The sequence below is a fragment of the Pan troglodytes genome, chromosome 14 (assembly GCF_028858775.2).
Source record: "Pan troglodytes isolate AG18354 chromosome 14, NHGRI_mPanTro3-v2.0_pri, whole genome shotgun sequence".
Lineage (NCBI taxonomy): Eukaryota > Metazoa > Chordata > Mammalia > Primates > Hominidae > Pan > Pan troglodytes.
In genome coordinates this window covers 59,600,525-59,618,818 of record NC_072412.2, presented here as the reverse complement: position 1 = coordinate 59,618,818, position 18,294 = coordinate 59,600,525, and the positions used below count along the sequence as shown (strand labels likewise).

Genomic DNA, 18,294 nt, shown 5'->3' with positions numbered 1-18,294 from the left:
ATGTTACATAGCGGGCTTTGCTATTCAGGCCTGAGCATCTAGGTCTAGCCTAAAAATCATATGTTAACTGATTGTGTTTTTTTGAAGTGTCACTTGATCTTTTAGAGCCTCACTTTTTTTTTTTTTTTAATTTTTTTTTTATTATACTTTAAGTTTTAGGGTACATGTGCACATTGTGCAGGTTAGTTACATATGTATACATGTGCCATGCTGGTGCGCTGCACCCACTAACTCGTCATCTAGCATTAGGTATATCTCCCAATGCTATCCCTCCCCCCTCCCCCCTCCCCACCACAGTCCCCAGAGTATGATATTCCCCTTCCTGTGTCCATGTGATCTCATTGTTCAATTCCCACCTATGAGTGAGAATATGCAGTGTTTGGTTTTTTGTTCTTGCGATAGTTTACTGAGAATGATGGTTTCCAATTTCATCCATGTCCCTACAAAGGATATGAACTCATCATTTTTTATGGCTGCATAGTATTCCATGGTGTATATGTGCCACATTTTCTTAATCCAGTCTATCATTGTTGGACATTTGGGTTGGTTCCAAGTCTTTGCTATTGTGAATAATGCCGCAATAAACATACGTGTGCATGTGTCTTTATAGCAGCATGATTTATAGTCATTTGGGTATATACCCAGTAATGGGATGGCTGGGTCAAATGGTATTTCTAGTTCTAGATCCCTGAGGAATCGCCACACTGACTTCCACAATGGTTGAACTAGTTTACAGTCCCACCAACAGTGTAAAAGTGTTCCTATTTCTCCACATCCTCTCCAGCACCTGTTGTTTCCTGACTTTTTAATGATTGCCATTCTAACTGGTGTGAGATGATATCTCATAGTGGTTTTGATTTGCATTTCTCTGATGGCCAGTGATGATGAGCATTTTTTCATGTGTTTTTTGGCTGCATAAATGTCTTCTTTTGAGAAGTGCCTGTTCATGTCCTTCGCCCACTTTTTGATGGGGTTGTTTGTTTTTTTCTTGTAAATTTGTTTGAGTTCACTGTAGATTCTGGATATTAGCCCTTTGTCAGATGAGTAGGTTGCGAAAATTTTCTCCCATTTTGTAGGTTGCCTATTCACTCTGATGGTAGTTTCTTTTGCTGTGCAGAAGCTCTTTAGTTTAATTAGATCCCATTTGTCAATTTTGGCTTTTGTTGCCATTGCTTTTGGTGTTTTGGACATGAAGTCCTTGCCCAGGCCTATGTCCTGAATGGTAATGCCTAGGTTTTCTTCTAGGGTTTTTATGGTTTTAGGTCTAACGTTTAAATCTTTAATCCATCTTGAATTGATTTTTGTATAAGGTGTAAGGAAGGGATCCAGTTTCAGCTTTCTACATATGGCTAGCCAGTTTTCCCAGCACCATTTGTTAAATAGGGAATCCTTTCCCCATTGCTTGTTTTTCTCAGGTTTGTCAAAGATCAGATAGTTGTAGGTAAGCGGTGTTATTTCTGAGGGCTCTGTTCTGTTCCATTGATCTATATTTCTGTTTTGGTACCAGTACCATGCTGTTTTGGTTACTGTAGCCTTGTAGTATAGTTTGAAGTCAGGTAGTGTGATGCCTCCAGCTTTGTTCTTTTGGCTTAGGATTGACTTGGCGATGCGGGCTCTCTTTTGTTTCCATATGAACTTTAAAGTAGTTTTTTCCAATTCTGTGAAGAAAGTCATTGGTAGCTTGATGGGGATGGCATTGAATCTGTAAATTACCTTGGGCAGCATGGCCATTTTCACGATATTGATTCTTCCTACCCATGAGCAAGGAATGTTCTTCCATTTGTTTGTATCCTCTTTTATTTCCTTGAGCAGTGGTTTGTAGTTCTCCTTGAAGAGGTGCTTCACATCCCTTGTAAGTTGGATTCCTAGGTATTTTATTCTCTTTGAAGCAATTGTGAATGGGAGTTCACTCATGATTTGGCTCTCTGTTTGTCTGTTGTTGGTGTATAAGAATGCTTGTGATTTTTGTACATTGATTTTGTATCCTGAGACTTTGCTGAAGTTGCTTATCAGCTTAAAGAGATTTTGGGCTGAGACAATGGGGTTTTCTAGATAAACAATCATGTCGTCTGCAAACAGGGACAATTTGACTTCCTCTTTTCCTAATTGAATACCCTTTATTTCCTTCTCCTGCCTAATTGCCCTGGCCAGAACTTCCAACACTATGTTGAATAGGAGCGGTGAGAGAGGGCATCCCTGTCTTGTGCCAGTTTTCAAAGGGAATGCTTCCAGTTTTTGCCCATTCAGTATGATATTGGCTGTGGGTTTGTCATAGATAGCTCTTATTATTTTGAAATATGTCCCATCAATACCTAATTTATTGAGAGTTTTTAGCATGAAGGGTTGTTGAATTTTGTCAAAGGCTTTTTCTGCATCTATTGAGATAATCATGTGGTTTTTGTCTTTGGCTCTGTTTATATGCTGGATTACATTTATTGATTTGCGTATGTTGAACCAGCCTTGCATCCCAGGGATGAAGCCCACTTGATCATGGTGGATAAGCTTTTTGATGTGCTGCTGGATTCGGTTTGCCAGTATTTTATTGAGGATTTTTGCATCAATGTTCATCAAGGATATTGGTCTAAAATTCTCTTTTTTGGTTGTGTCTCTGCCAGGCTTTGGTATCAGAATGATGCTGGCCTCATAAAATGAGTTAGGGAGGATTCCCTCTTTTTCTATTGATTGGAATAGTTTCAGAAGGAATGGTACCAGTTCCTCCTTGTACCTCTGGTAGAATTCGGCTGTGAATCCATCTGGTCCTGGACTCTTTTTGGTTGGTAAACTATTGATTATTGCCACAATTTCAGCTCCTGTTATTGGTCTATTCAGAGATTCAACTTCTTCCTGGTTTAGTCTTGGGAGAGTGTATGTGTCGAGGAATGTATCCATTTCTTCTAGATTTTCTAGTTTATTTGCGTAGAGGTGTTTGTAGTATTCTCTGATGGTAGTTTGTATTTCTGTGGGATCGGTGGTGATATCCCCTTTATCATTTTTTATTGCGTCTATTTGATTCTTCTCTCTTTTTTTCTTTATTAGTCTTGCTAGCGGTCTATCAATTTTGTTGATCCTTTCAAAAAACCAGCTCCTGGATTCATTAATTTTTTGAAGGGTTTTTTGTGTCTCTATTTCCTTCAGTTCTGCTCTGATTTTAGTTATTTCTTGCCTTCTGCTAGCTTTTGAATGTGTTTGCTCTTGCTTCTCTAGTTCTTTTAATTGTGATGTTAGGGTGTCAATTTTGGATCTTTCCTGCTTTCTCTTGTGGGCATTTAGTGCTATAAAATTTCCCTCTGCACACTGCTTTGAATGCGTCCCAGAGATTCTGGTATGTTGTGTCTTTGTTCTCGTTGGTTTCAAAGAACATCTTTATTTCTGCCTTCATTTCATTATGTACCCAGCAGTCATTCAGGAGCAAGTTGTTCAGTTTCCATGTAGTTGAGCGGCTTTGAGTGAGATTCTTAATCCTGAGTTCTAGTTTGATTGCACTGTGGTCTGAGAGATAGTTTGTTATAATTTCTGTTCTTTTACATTTGCTGAGGAGAGCTTTACTTCCAACTATGTGGTCAATTTTGGAATAGGTGTGGTGTGGTGCTGAAAAAAATGTATATTCTGTTGATTTGGGGTGGAGAGTTCTGTAGATGTCTATTAGGTCCGCTTGGTGCAGAGCTGAGTTCAATTCCTGGGTATCCTTGTTGACTTTCTGTCTCGTTGATCTGTCTAATGTTGACAGTGGGGTGTTAAAGTCTCCCATTATTAATGTGTGGGAGTCTAAGTCTCTTTTTAGGTCACTCAGGACTTGCTTTATGAATCTGGGTGCTCCTGTATTGGGTGCATAGATATTTAGGATAGTTAGCTCCTCTTGTTGAATTGATCCCTTTACCATTATGTAATGGCCTTCTTTGTCTCTTTTGATCTTTGTTGGTTTAAAGTCTGTTTTATCAGAGACTAGGATTGCAACCCCTGCCTTTTTTTGTTTTCCATTTGCTTGGTAGATCTTCCTCCATCCTTTTATTTTGAGCCTATGTGTGTCTCTGCACGTGAGATGGGTTTCCTGAATACAGCACACTGATGGGTCTTGACTCTTTATCCAACTTGCCAGTCTGTGTCTTTTAATTGGAGAATTTAGTCCATTTACATTTAAAGTTAATATTGTTATGTGTGAATTTGATCCTGTCATTATGATGTTAGCTGGTGATTTTGCTCGTTAGTTGATGCAGTTTCTTCCTAGTCTTGATGGTCTTTACATTTTGGCATGATTTTGCAGCGGCTGGTACCGGTTGTTCCTTTCCATGTTTAGCGCTTCCTTCAGGAGCTCTTTTAGGGCAGGCCTGGTGGTGACAAAATCGGTCAGCATTTGCTTGTCTGTAAAGTATTTTATTTCTCCTTCACTTATGAAGCTTAGTTTGGCTGGATATGAAATTCTGGGTTGAAAATTCTTTTCTTTAAGAATGTTGAATATTGGTCCCCACTCTCTTCTGGCTTGTAGGGTTTCTGCCGAGAGATCCGCTGTTAGTCTGATGGGCTTCCCTTTGAGGGTAACCCGACCTTTCTGTCTGGCTGCCCTTAACATTTTTTCCTTCATTTCAACTTTGGTGAATCTGACAATTATGTGTCTTGGAGTTGCTCTTCTCGAGGAGTATCTTTGTGGCGTTCTCTGTATTTCCTGAATCTGAACGTTGGCCTGCCTTGCTAGATTGGGGAAGTTCTCCTGGATAATATCCTGCAGAGTGTTTTCCAACTTGGTTTCATTCTCCGCATCACTTTCAGGTACACCAATCAGACGTAGATTTGGTCTTTTCACATAGTCCCATATTTCTTGGAGGCTTTGCTCATTTCTTTTTATTCTTTTTTCTCTAGACTTCCCTTCTCGCTTCGTTTCATTCATTTCATCTTCCATTGCTGATACCCTTTCTTCCAGAGCCTCACATTTTTTAAACAGAAAAATGAAGTGTTGATGACTGGGGATCAATTATTCATAGGTCTCTCATGTTTTTTCACATCTTGTGAGCAGATACTAACAGCCTTTGTTTCAGACTATCTATTCAATTATGTTTGTATAGTGAACAGCCTTGGAAAATAGAAATAGCGTCTCCCTCCAGAGCAACGGTCAGGCATGCTTCTTGCCCATTAATAGCTTTTGGGTTCCCTAAGCTCAGGGTTTCATTTTGATAGTGCAACCTACTGTGTGAACAGATATCATCTGGCCCTTTTCATGTTACTCTGTGGGAACTGGGGCTCAGTGAACTGTCACAAGATAATATTGATGCTCCAGCTATTGATATTACTGTGAGTATTGAAATCCTTTGTCTCCGACCCAGGAGACTTCTTGTCTTTTGCCGGCATCCATGAAACTGCAGCAGGCTAACTAGTTAGATTGCAAGAATTGTAAATTCCAAGACCCTTCACATTTCTTGACATTGATATGTATAGTCTTCATAAACTCTTGCAAAGATTTATTTGCCCCCATCATTCAAATCCCCAAAACTGTACTGTCTAACTCCATCTTCAGCTCAAATAAACACCAGGCTAAATCCTGACGTTTGCTGGATAATTTAATTAGCTCTTTCCCAGTAACTCTGCATCATTGACCTTCCAACTGCCCTGCTCTGAAAACATGTGCCACAGTTCTAACTAGGAACTGCTTAAGAACTTTAGAAAACTTGAGTAGTGAAAAGATTATCGTGCCCTCCACATGTGTAATTCAAAATAAAAATAGTAATAAACAGCAAAGGAAGTTTAAGGAAGTCCAGTGAATTCTGATTATGTGCATGATGATCATTCAGCCACTGTTGTTCTTATAGCAGCAAATATTAAAATTTTCATTTCTCAGTCATTTTCTACACCCAAACTTGTGATGAGTCTGTCTATAGAATAACCCAGCAGTACTGATTTGAAACCTAAATCCCAGATCTGAGCTCTTATCTACTCTCTTCTTGCATATATGTATGTTGTCCCTTCTCCCCAACTCCCTGCCTCTATTCTTTGTCTCTGCCAAGTCAAGCTGCCTCTCTTCTGCTGAATTAACCTGATATCAATAGCTTACCTGTCACCACTTGTCAGAATTTCCTCCCACTGCCCATCTTGATTCATACTGTCCCACTGCCTCAGTGATTCTGAACTCACTGTCTGACACAACCCACATTTCTTTGAGATTCTGCATGATTCAAAGTTCATCTAAGGAAAGAGGTTCATGTCAGAAACCCCATTTTCAGCAGCAACTCAGGTCATGCTCACTTCTAATTATACTGTTAAATGAGTGTCCTTTGGTATTTAATTTTGTATTATCAGAGGTATATTGAAAAATAAAAGGCATTTATGCAAAAACATTTCAGGAGTTTTTAGTATTTTTTCATCAGTCAGAAGACAATCCTATAATTATCATCATCATGATATTTATTTTAAAAAGGGTAAGAAAATAACAGTAAACTCGAATGCCTTTAAGGGTTTAGGATAGATATGTACTTTCTTAATACAACAGCATGTGAGATGGGAAAGAAGGATGAAGGATATCTCTCATTTGTAAATGTCTAATAAGCATTGGAAAGTTGTGAGAAAAAGACAGATTCAAATTACGTGAAACAGTGAAGTTAACTGATTCATACATATTTTTAGGTGAATGAGAATTTGTTGAAAGAATGAATTAACACTTTACATATATTATGGCACACACTCAGGAATCGTCCCCCTTTCCCCGCAATTACACCATTGGTCTTTTCTCTTGTTCTTTCTTTTCTTCTTCCCTCCCCAACCCTCACTGTTTTTTGTTTGTTTGTTTTTGTTTTGTTTTTGTTTTGAGACAGTGTCTCGCTCTGTCACCCAGGATGGAGTGCAGTGGCACAATCACAGCTCACTGCAATCTCCCTCTCTTGGGCCCAAGCGATCCCCCACCTTGGCCTCCCAAAGTGCTGGGATTACAGCTATGAGCCACCACAACTGGTCCCTTACCATCTTCTTATAAACTGGCAACTTTTCCTTTTTGGTAATCATCAAAATGCTTAAAACATTTTCCTAAGCCTAGAGGCATATCTAACAAAGAAAGCCTTCCCCTACTCCCATTCCTTCATCTGAGTGGAGAAATAGGTTTACATCAAAAGTACTTACTGGATAGCATTATCAAAAACAGCGGCAGTTTAGCTTTAATATGATTTATATATGTGGCATGATTGGGAAAGACATTTACTGTTTCTCTGCCATGTTACACTCAGGACTCCATCATGCCTTCTGTCCCAAAGTGATTAGATCCTCTGTGATATCTACTTGGAGTATATCCTTTCCCCTTTTCATGGGTATTGACTCTAGTAATCACCTTGAATTTCAAATAGCAACCAGGCACTTTTACTTCAGGTTGGTTTTCAGCATACTGCCAAGTCTCCCTAATGTCAACAAGGCTAGCAGTCATTCCTGGGCCAAATTTGTCCCCTTCCTGAAGCAATGTCTGAAGCTGAACAGCAGTCACTCCCCAGCATCTCCCCAGTCCTTGTGTGCCACGTGGATAAAGAAGATACAGTCCCCATGACTGGCTAGCTTGAAGATGCCAACAGGTCTCAATTGTCTTGACTTGGTTTATGACAAACCCAGCCTAAGGTTGCCATCTAAAAATGGAGACATGGCCGGACTCATCTTTCTCAAGCTACCTGGACTTCAGTATTACTCTTGTGACCCGAATTATCTTATTTAGTTGTTTTCTTGGTTGGTGCAAGTCAGCTCCTGGAAGGCGGAAGTGTTTTGTTCTCCATTGCATCTCCTGGGATTTTTGCCATAGGCTTTTCTGTACTGTTTGCATTTCTGGTTCTTTGCTTGAATTACCTCTTTGGGACCTGAGGAATTTACACTAAAACACCTGTTTCTTTACAGAAAAGATACTAGCGCCAGTCTGGCAGGGGCCTTTTCTAGTCTCAAGCACGCTGAGCAGTCCTACACCTTGCCTTCTGAGAGAGAAGAGGACAGTCCTCAGCCTCCTGAAGCCTGGCAAGGGTGCCTTAGTGAGGACATCACCTGCAACTCCCAGATGGATAGATGAGGCCATGGAGAGAGGAGAACACCAACCCATGAGTGACAAGTGCCTGCCATTGTCAATGATGCTGCAAGCACCACGATGCCCCTTCTTAGCAGGGACCCAGTGGGCTTTACCAGCTTCATTATTTTCTAGGCATGATCACATCCTGTCTCCCATTTTTGCTAAAATTCTATCTAGAGAAAGAGCTTATTTTTAGCTAAAAAAAAAAAAAAATCCTGTTTTATCTGCTGAAAAATCACATAAAATAACTATTGGACTGCTTGAAATGGCGTGGCCTCTGCTCTGACTTATTAACTGTGATCTTGACTAAGTTAAGCAGTCACTCTGATCTTACGTTACTCCCTCAAATTTGAATAAAAATAGCAACTTCCTCTACTTATAAATTATTTCTAAAAATTAGATTCTTGAGATTCAAAGATAGGTAATACCTGCCTTCAAGAAACTAACTCTCAAGGCTGCTGTATGGAAATCCTGCCTCCTAACTAGATTGCACTCTTCTAAATGCTGTACTAATGCTATACACATTCTCCAAATCAAGTTAATTTCAAAGTCTTGCTGAATCTACTTTTTAGAAATATCTAAGTCATGTGTACGTCTTTCCATTCCTGCATCCCAGGGGATTGCAGCCACCAGCTCACCTCCTCTCCTAATCCAAAATGTTCCTAACTGGTCTCCTGCCTTGCCTTTCTCCTGATCACTTCCTACAACAGAGTGATTGTGACTTGAAATGCAAATTATATTGTATGAGTTATCTCCCAAAAACATTCAGCTGCCTAGCTCCCTTAACATGAAGTCCAAATTGCCCTAACATGGAGTCCAAATTTCCTTAGCATGGTTTAAGAGTCTCTTCATGAACAAAAGGCTTCTGTCTTCTCCAGTCATACCCAAATCTTTCCTAATCAAAAGCCATTTTTATCAGTTTAAGAACAGAGACAGTTGTTCCAGATATAAGGAAGAGCATAGGCAAAGTTGCAGATAATAATTTAGGTGAGTGTGAGTCAGAGATCTCATTAGTGATGCCTCAGAATGACTAGGAGGCATGGATAAAAGGATAACAAGAAAGAAAAGGAGACCACAAAACCACAGTCCAGATTGTAGGAGGCTTGGGTTGTGGTAATGAGCTGGGACTTCTCTGCTGGCTATCAGGAGTCCTCATCTGTGATCTGCTAGAAGAATATCATGATTAGAACTGCATTTTAGAAAGTTAAGTCTAGTGGCTGCAGAGCATACATATAGAAGGTAGAGCTTTGGGTCCACAAGAACATTGTGGTTTAATAAAACTCTGTGAGAGAGATTAGAGCACAAACAAAGGCAGTCATAATGGAAATGGAAAGAAAGTTAAAGGCTAAAGACTCCAGAGACATTTTGAAAAATGTGGGAAATTAGGAGAGGAGCTGCATCAATCAGGACATCAGTGTTACTGATTTGCGAGACTAGGGAATTAGGATGTTCTTGATGAAAGTGAGCAAAGGAATTTTGCAGAGATCAGAGTAGAACTTTTTTTTTTTTCCTGAAAGCATTCTGAAAACTGTAAACACCCTACTGCATAAGATATCATCATCATTATTACTAAGCAGTCCTATGTTAATAGCCCTTTGGGTCTAGAGCTTGAATTATGTGCTATACCTTGTACTTGAAAGAAACTATATCCTGACTAGTCCAGATGGATATTACTTAACCTGCTTTAAGATCCTCTAGGGAGGAACAACCATAACAAATCCAAGAAAGGTCCCCTTCCTAGCAACTGTGCATCCTTCCAGCTGCCTTATCAATGATATCATCCCTTCGATATGTTACAGAGTCCATTTGGACAATTTTTAAAGGGACTCATGACATTTTGGTAAAAGAGAATTATGATTTCTGGATTCTTTAAAATTCAAATGTAGGGGGAAAAAAAGCAAGTCTTCTGTTTGATCATAAAAGCTATAAAGATGCAAAGAGAGAAAGGTCCATTCTAGCATTTCAATAATATCTGTTTTCACTGAAAACCTGAGCTGACTTTAATCATCTACACTTCAGACTGGGCTAATACCTCAGAAAGCTGCAAATACTGTGAACGCTGTCACACTAGCACAAAGCCTTTGCAAAAATTTCCCCAAAATACACAGATTAAAAAGCACATTTTCTCTCTCTCTGTTTTCCTCTCTTTCTCTCTCTCTCTCTCACACGCACACACACATACACATGCACAAAAATTGTCATTAATTGTTAAATTATTTTCATTGTAGGAAAGATAAATCTTTCAATTAATATAGTATTGTTCATGCTAAAAAATGTTTTATCCATTAAAAAGATACTCAGTTGTAACAGAGTAGTTCAATCAATACTTGTAAATTGCACATTTTGAGGGGATAATTGGTAAATGCAAACTCAACTAGAAAAGAAGAGAAAGCAGTGTGTCTTTGTTCCTTCTGTGGTAAAGGAATTCAGACCACCACCAGTCAACATACCTTGAATTATGAAAACAGCACCTACTATTTCATCATTCAGAGAGATCACTCACAAACCTCTTTTTCAATTGTATCTAATTTTTTTGTGCTGGCATTAGGCAATGGACCACCTTTGCATTTAAAGTCTTTTCTTTAAAAAGACTTTAAATTTCAGAAAAAGCCTTTGCACTTAAACAGTGCTTCCTTATCTGTCACTTTCATGCTTAAATGGTTGTCCAATTTGACATTAACTTTATCAAGAATAATAAGTCTCAATAGAGCTTCTATTATCCAGTGTTCCGTGAGTAGGTAGCACTTCAGTTGAAAGAAGATTATTCCATTTTTATCTTTTCTGGAACACTAGAGGAAAAGCTCAGACATTGTCACATTTCATTTGCAGGTAAACCTGTATTCATCTTAGGTTAACTGGTTACCACTACTCACTTTCACCTAGCGTTTCCATATTTTTTTTCTTATAGAGCTGTGTCTACTTTTATTTCAGAATGAATCATGTGTGGCTATTTGAATTTTTATGACTCATGGATTCCTCATGAATATCCAAATTGTATTTTCATTACCCAGTATATGATTCTTTCTAAGTAGCAAGATATTTATTTTATGTGTACAGTTTGATGCCATTTCTTACGTGTTAGTAGCGAATGTCTCCTTGGCTTATTCATGAAGAAATGGGTGATGAAGGTGCCCACAAGCATTTCTACTTGATATTTGTGTTCAGATTCTTTTAATCAAGGATTTTGACAACTCAACAAATTAGAAGAAAGTATGGTGAAGAGCAAACTCTTCACATGTTTGTTCTGCACATTTTTATCTTGTTCATGCAAACAATATGTCAATGTGGCTATCTACAAATAAAAGTTTGGAAGTTTTAGCTAAGAAAAATGCCGTTCTCTAAATAAAGTAATACAGTGTGAAAATTCTTTTCATGTAAAACTTTGTAGAGCGAAATACAGGAATAACTAGAAAGGATAAAACTATCGCTTGTTTGTAAAACTCCTCAAGATTCAAACAGTGGGGTATCATGGGAAGTATTAATAGAAACATGACAAGGGAAGGCTAATAATGTCAATCATTAAAAGACAGCAAAAATAGTAAACAAAATATTTAGGTCACAATCCCATAAAGAATATGCAATTCATAAATTTTAGATGACATCCTCTGATCAAGTACTAACACTTGAAAGCAGAGGTATATGTTATATATTAGATATATATTATCAGAAGTACATTTTTAAAACAGACATGGTTCTTTAATTCTAAAACAAATTATTGACAGAATTTGTTCACCTATAAGTAGGCTGCTGATTTCACATACCCATGTTCATTTTTGTAACTCTGGATTTAAATTTGTGGACAACTGTATACAGAGAATCCTGACGTATTATGCATTTTAGTATTTCTTCTCAATCTAATTAATTCTCTATAATAATAACACTTTGGGTTATAAGAAAATACATTGGTGAGGAGATTTTTATTGGTTGGGTGTGTGTTTTGGAAAAAAATGTTCAACTATTGAGCTGCATAACTTTTTTTGTTTTATTTGGATTTTTCAGATTTATTGAATATAATTGACAAATAGAATTTGTATATATTCAAGATGTACAATGTGATGGGTTTTTTAAAATTTGTTTTATTGCTTTTTGTTTTTGAGACAGAGTTTCTCTTTGTCTCCCAGGCTGGAGTACAGTGGCACAATCATGGCTTGCTGGAGCCTCAACCTCCCAGGCTCAAGCGATACTCCCTTGTCAGCCTCCATACTAGCTGGGACCACAGGGGTGCACCACCATGCTTGGCTAAATTCTTTTTTTTTAATTTTTATTTTTAGTAGAGATGGGATCTTATTATGTTGCTCAAGCTGGTCTGGAACTCCTGGGCTCAAGCAATCTACTCACCTTTAACTCCCAAAGTGCTGGGATTACAAGGGTGAGCCACCATGCCCAGCATGTGATGTTTTTATATGTATACACATTTTTAAAATTTCATATTTTCCTAGATGGCTACTTTTACATTGTTCATAGATTTTTTTTAAAACTTTTATTCAGTAGGAAACAGGTTTTCTGTTTAACTGATTCAATCTTCTTTACTTCTGTTTCTTACCTACCTTTCTCCATGATGGGAACAGTGGTGAAAGGGAAGTGTTATAATATTTCATTGGTGCTCAAGGTTTGAGACGGAAAGCAACATGAGAATGACTTGCCTCTTTATTTTTTTCACGTTTCCTATTCAGAACATAACAAAATCAAATCTTAATAGTAAGTACTTACTTTGCACCAAACAGATCAATCTTTTCCATTAGATTGTCACATGAGACATGAACTCAACTCTAATTGATTTCAAAGTCATGTGGTACAACAGCCCTTATAGAATTTTTTCTATGATAGTCTAAATCAATAGACCTAGCAGCTTAACAAAAATAATTACATTAACATATGTGCTTTCCTGACACCATTTTGTTCCTAGGTGTTAGAAACAGTCTGGTATTAGAAGAAATCCAATAAGTTAGAAGCAGAAAGATTGAGTCCGGGTAACTAAGTGCTTGCACCTCCTGGGTTCTAATAATGCTGATTCCCTCATTTTCTCAATCTTTTCACAGCTCACAGCACAGTCCATCAATCTTACAAGCAGTTCTAATAGTTCCTGGATTTGGAATTTGATGCAGAGCTTGATGCAGGCTTTGTATGAACAGATGCTTATATAAAAGCTAAAATAGGTGGGTATTAAAAGGATTAAGTGATTCAGTAGAGTATCTCAGCCAGCCATAATTCAAGACACAATAGTTCAAATCTTTCATTGCTGTTTTCTTTGATAAAATGTAGGTTTTAACCTTTTGGGAAGTCTTTTTCTACAGTGTCAGCAGCAACTCTAGACCTGTCAACTCAACAATACTTTACAACTAATGCCTTTCACAATGTCTGAGGTAGAGAAAGGAATTGCAATAATACTGCCTAGGATTCTGTGAGATTGGAAATGTAGTAGCATACATGGGCTACTTACTTTGTTTATGAAAATAGGTGAGTTGGCAATAACATGAGGGGAAAAAAATACCTGCAGCAGAAATCCAAATTACTGAAAAGAATAAAGTTATCTTATCAGGGGATGCTAAAGACCAGTATGTGTCATGTCTGAATTAAAATTATAAACTATTCAGATGTCACTTTTGTGCTTGAGTTTCCAAAGATGAATTTTTGTTTACATCAAAAGAGTAAATAATAATTTAGTCATTAAAAGGTTGAGATCAACAGTTATGTTTATACTGGTTATTTATTCATTTTTAGGTGCAGATGTCTTCTGTTAACCTCACAGGATATGAGCATCAATTAACTTCAATTTTGTCTTGTTTACTATGCAAACGTTTGAATTTCATATTTATTTTGCTCATATCAAAACATAATTTTATTGACCAAACTAAGGACATTTTCCTACAAAAGTATGTTAGCTCTAGCATTCCTTTATCATTGGAATCTAACCACACATTGTTCATTCATTCAACAGACATTTAATGAGTGCCTATTATTTGTCAGCTATTTTATTAGATACAAGTGAGAACACAGACATGGTCTCTTCTAAGAGAAGGTAGAATTCATTTAGAACTGAAAAATAAGCAAATAAAAGACATGAGCACAGATTTGAAGACAGGTGAATGAATGTTCTCTCTTTAATGGTTAGAATAAGTCGGAAAGTAGAAAGAGAAAGGAACTTAACCTGCCTATTTAAGTGAAAGAATATTTGGCCAAATATGCCTGAATTTAGTTATTGGTGGATTAACTCAAATATGTTATATGATTTGTAAGTTTCCAGAAGGGCTCCACTCTATAAGTATTTATGCTATATAATGCTTACATTTCAATTTCATATACATTTATTGGGGTTAAAATAATTTTTTTGAAACTGCAAATCCATCTAGAGGAGCAATAGATTAATACTGATAATTATTTGTCCCATAATGTAATTGTGTTGGGATTTTTCAATTACAGTCAATTGAAATAAGACTGATTTTTAATGGAAAGAAACAGACTATAACATTGCTGGGGTAATCTGATACAGTGAGTTAACTGAGAGCAGTAAAGGACAGAAAGATAGACAAGATGGGGAGCTACAATTCCATAGAGAAACTCTTCCTGCTTTTATAGTAACGCTCTCACTAGTCAAGGCTATACTAACAATCTTGTGAATTGAATTTATTGTTAGATTTTATTCAAGAATAACACAGACATTGATTTTAGATCATTGCTTCTCTAAGAAATATAGTGCTAGCAAAGAACCTATGTAGATATGAGAGACAGAACAGAAACATTTCTATGAGCTAATTAGCAATATTATTCTCATTGCCCAACAAAGAATAGTGTATAGTAGATATGTGACTCAGACAGGGCAGTAAGTAAATAAAAGAGAAGAAGAAACCTATTTTTCTGAGTAGTTTTCTTTAGTAATAGACTTTCTCTTCTTTCAGTTAGTTTCCTCTTTCCTTTTCGTTGTCTTTCTTCCTCCTTTTCTTCTGTACCATTTCTTTTATCCTTTTTGTTGTCATCATTGTCTCCTCTACCTCCTCCTCCTTATCCCCCATCTTCCTCATCTTTTTCATTGTCATTAACTATGAGATGATAATCTAGGGACTCTTCAGATGCATAGTTCCTTTCAAAAATCACTGAATAATTGATTAAAGATATGTATTTAACATAGAAATAAAGTTTCAAAAACAAATACAGTATGGCATAGTTCACTGGTGTATGGAATTCTTTTTTTTAGTGGATTTATTTTTTAGAGGAGTTTTAAGTTCAAAATTCTTATAATTTTAGGCCAGGCACAGTGGCTTACACCTGTAATCACAGCAATTTGGGAGGCCAAGGTGGGCGAATCACTTGAGGTAAGGAGTTCAGGACAAGCCTGGCCAACATGGTGAAACCCCCTCTCTACTAAAAATACAAAAATTAGCCGGGCGTACTGGCGTTTACCTATAATCCCAGCTCCTTGGGAGGCTGAAGCATGACAATATCTTGAAATCGGGGGTGGGGGGCGGGTGGGGGCGGCAGATGGAGGTTGCAGTGGTGAGTGCACTCCAGCCAGGCGACAGAGTGAGACTCTGTCTCAAAACAAACAAATTTAAACAGTTCTTTTCCAAAAGAATTTTTCTTAATATTTATCCAACAGATTAATACCAACATCCCTGAAGAAAAAATTATTAGCTGAAAATCTATTTCAGGAAGAATTAACTTTATGCAGTAAACAATTGCCATTGTCATTGAATGTGTAAGAGAGATGAAGAGTTCTGTAATTGTGTCATTATTGTTTTCATAGTATATTTAGCTCTACATTTAGATAAAACTTACAATACTTCTCAAATATTTAGGTAATTTTGAATTTTCTCTTTTATGTCTAAAAGTCATCTCTTAGTATTAGAAATAATTTAAGAAATTGCTCACAAAATATTTTAGCCTCAGTTGTTTTAAGACACATTTTGAAACTAGGTGTTTGTATCTTATTTAGATATTTTATATTTAATTCTAATTTTTCACGATATCATCTCTGACAAAATTTTTCTTTATTTTAGATGATGATTTGCAGAATTTCTTCATCTTTTCTGCAAGTGACAGGATTTGTTTTGATGATAATTATATTTATGGTATCATAAATTATTTTAAAAAGCCCTAAATTAAACATAAACTTTAGCTATAATGTATTCTTTTTTTTTTTTTTTTCTGTGACAAGACTAGTATGGAGTACAAACTTCTAGTAGACGTGGGGAACAAGTACTATAAACACATTTAGTTTTCCATAGTGGATCAAGATTGTGAAATGAAAAATACATTTATACTTAAGTCAATGCATTTCTGTTATTTTCATAATCATTTTAATTATCTATGGTAGAAATGAATGTGGTATTGAATGAAGTTTGAGAAAATCTAGTATTATAAAGAATATCTACAGCTTGGAGAAGAGTATGTCATAGGTTCAGATTTTATACTTATAGTTTTGTATTCTGTCTCCAGTTTTGTAATAAGAAATGAAGAATTTACATAGCCAAGGGCATTAAATGACTAAATTCTTTTTGCCTAGTTTTTTTTCTTTTGATAAATATTTTCCAGTTTTAGTTTCCTGTTGATAGCTTTAATTTACATTTCATGTTATTTAAATTTTGAAGGACAGTTGAGAGTCAGGTTAGAAGTATTGCAATTTTGGTCAACTAGATTTATTGAGTGTCCGCAGTGTACAGTGAGCATATGTGTCTGTAATATGAAACAGAATAAATAAAAGCAAAGTTCTGTCTCCTGCAGAAGCACAATTTTTTATCAATGCAGCTGAATCTTGCTTTGAAATGAGATAGACTTTTTAAAAGTCCCATGTAAAACAAGTTGTAAATATAACTGCATATTTAAATACGTAATAAGAGTTTATTATTTAAAGGGTGCCCATACTGAATTACAAATGTGTTAATTTGTAAGGAGGTGATAATTTTTAATAAATATTTTCTCAATGCATTTTTAATTTATTAAGTATGTTTAACCTAATGATTATTTATGTACATTTACTGATAGAGATACAAGAATACTTTGAGATAGTAGTATAAGGTCAAATTCATCAAGAAGAGTTCCATGGAGGAAGATTTGAGATTACTGAAAAAAGAACTGATTATGTATTAAATAATAGAGGGCAATAAGAAATACAATACAGAAAAATTTTCCTTATTTGTCTGATGGAACACTGTCCATTAGTTCCTATTGTTTTGTTTTCTTTTGTTTTACTGTCATTAGGGTGTTTGAATGACCTACTGGCAGATACTTGAAGTCACAAAAATATGATTCCACAGAGCTTTATTATTTTGCATGAATGGTATTTTAAAACTTTAATAATTTTGAATGGTACCTACAGTCTCCAGTTTATCTGGTTTCTAAACTCTATGATGTCTCATATTCAGACTAAAGGCATTTGGGTTTGATAGCCTTGATTTCAGTCTATACATTAATTGAAAGTATTATGTGCAAAGATGATATAAAAGACAGCCATTCATCTTATCATCATATAACATTGACAGTCCATTAGAAGAATAGATAGCAGAGAAATAATTACAAATTTAAATTGATGTTAAATACCTCAAATAAATTACATTTGCAATTTGAAGTTTTAACAATAGGATTTAAACTAGGAAAGTGACACATAAGCCAAAGCTTGAAGAATTCATGGATCAGGAGAAGGGTTTTTGGGGCAGTCACCATTTCCTGATGAGAAAATGAGGTCTGCAGGAGCTGACACTACAGTTAATAGATAAAGAAAATTTAGATCATCTGGCTTCTAAAATGAAATTCTTTTCACTGTCAAATGTTTTTACCATCTATTTATAATTCAATCATATAAATACAATATTTTTTGTAGATTAACATTTACAGATTTATTAAATACTTAAAAATTAAATGAGCAGGGATAATTTGATTTCCTTTCACTGTTTTATTCAGTCTTTCCTAATTCGTCACAGCTAAAGGCCATGGGAAAGAATAATCAGAGAATCCACTAGTTAGAATCCATTTCTACTTTCTTCAACTAATTAAATCATTTGTTTGTTTTAAATAAGATATACTTTTAATAAAATGACTATTTGTCATCTGATATAATAGTATGTTATACCTTTTCTTTAATTAATAAAATTTGAATTTGGACACAAATTCCAAAAGCAGAAGCAATAGGGAGTTTGTGCTTCAATGAGCATATTAACTATTTTACTAAAAAGAACTGTGATTAATGAGTTTGTTAATTTTCCTTTGCTGTGACTTTGGATAACATGTTTATTTTTCTTTAAAACGTGGGAACATCCAAAATGTATTGTTTTCAAGAGGTCAGAATG

The 18,294-nt window shown here is 36.1% G+C and overlaps 1 long non-coding RNA gene across 1 annotated transcript in view; it reads left to right on the top strand.

Annotated features, from left to right (window-relative positions):
* LOC134808215 (uncharacterized) overlaps positions 1-15,431 on the top strand; it is a 29,019-nt gene extending 13,588 nt beyond the window's left edge. The window contains exons 4-5 of the long non-coding RNA XR_010150764.1: positions 13,054-13,170; positions 15,257-15,431. This is a non-coding gene — a long non-coding RNA (uncharacterized LOC134808215). The remainder of the gene's footprint in view (positions 1-13,053; positions 13,171-15,256) is intronic.
* The last annotated feature ends 2,863 nt before the right edge of the window (positions 15,432-18,294 follow it).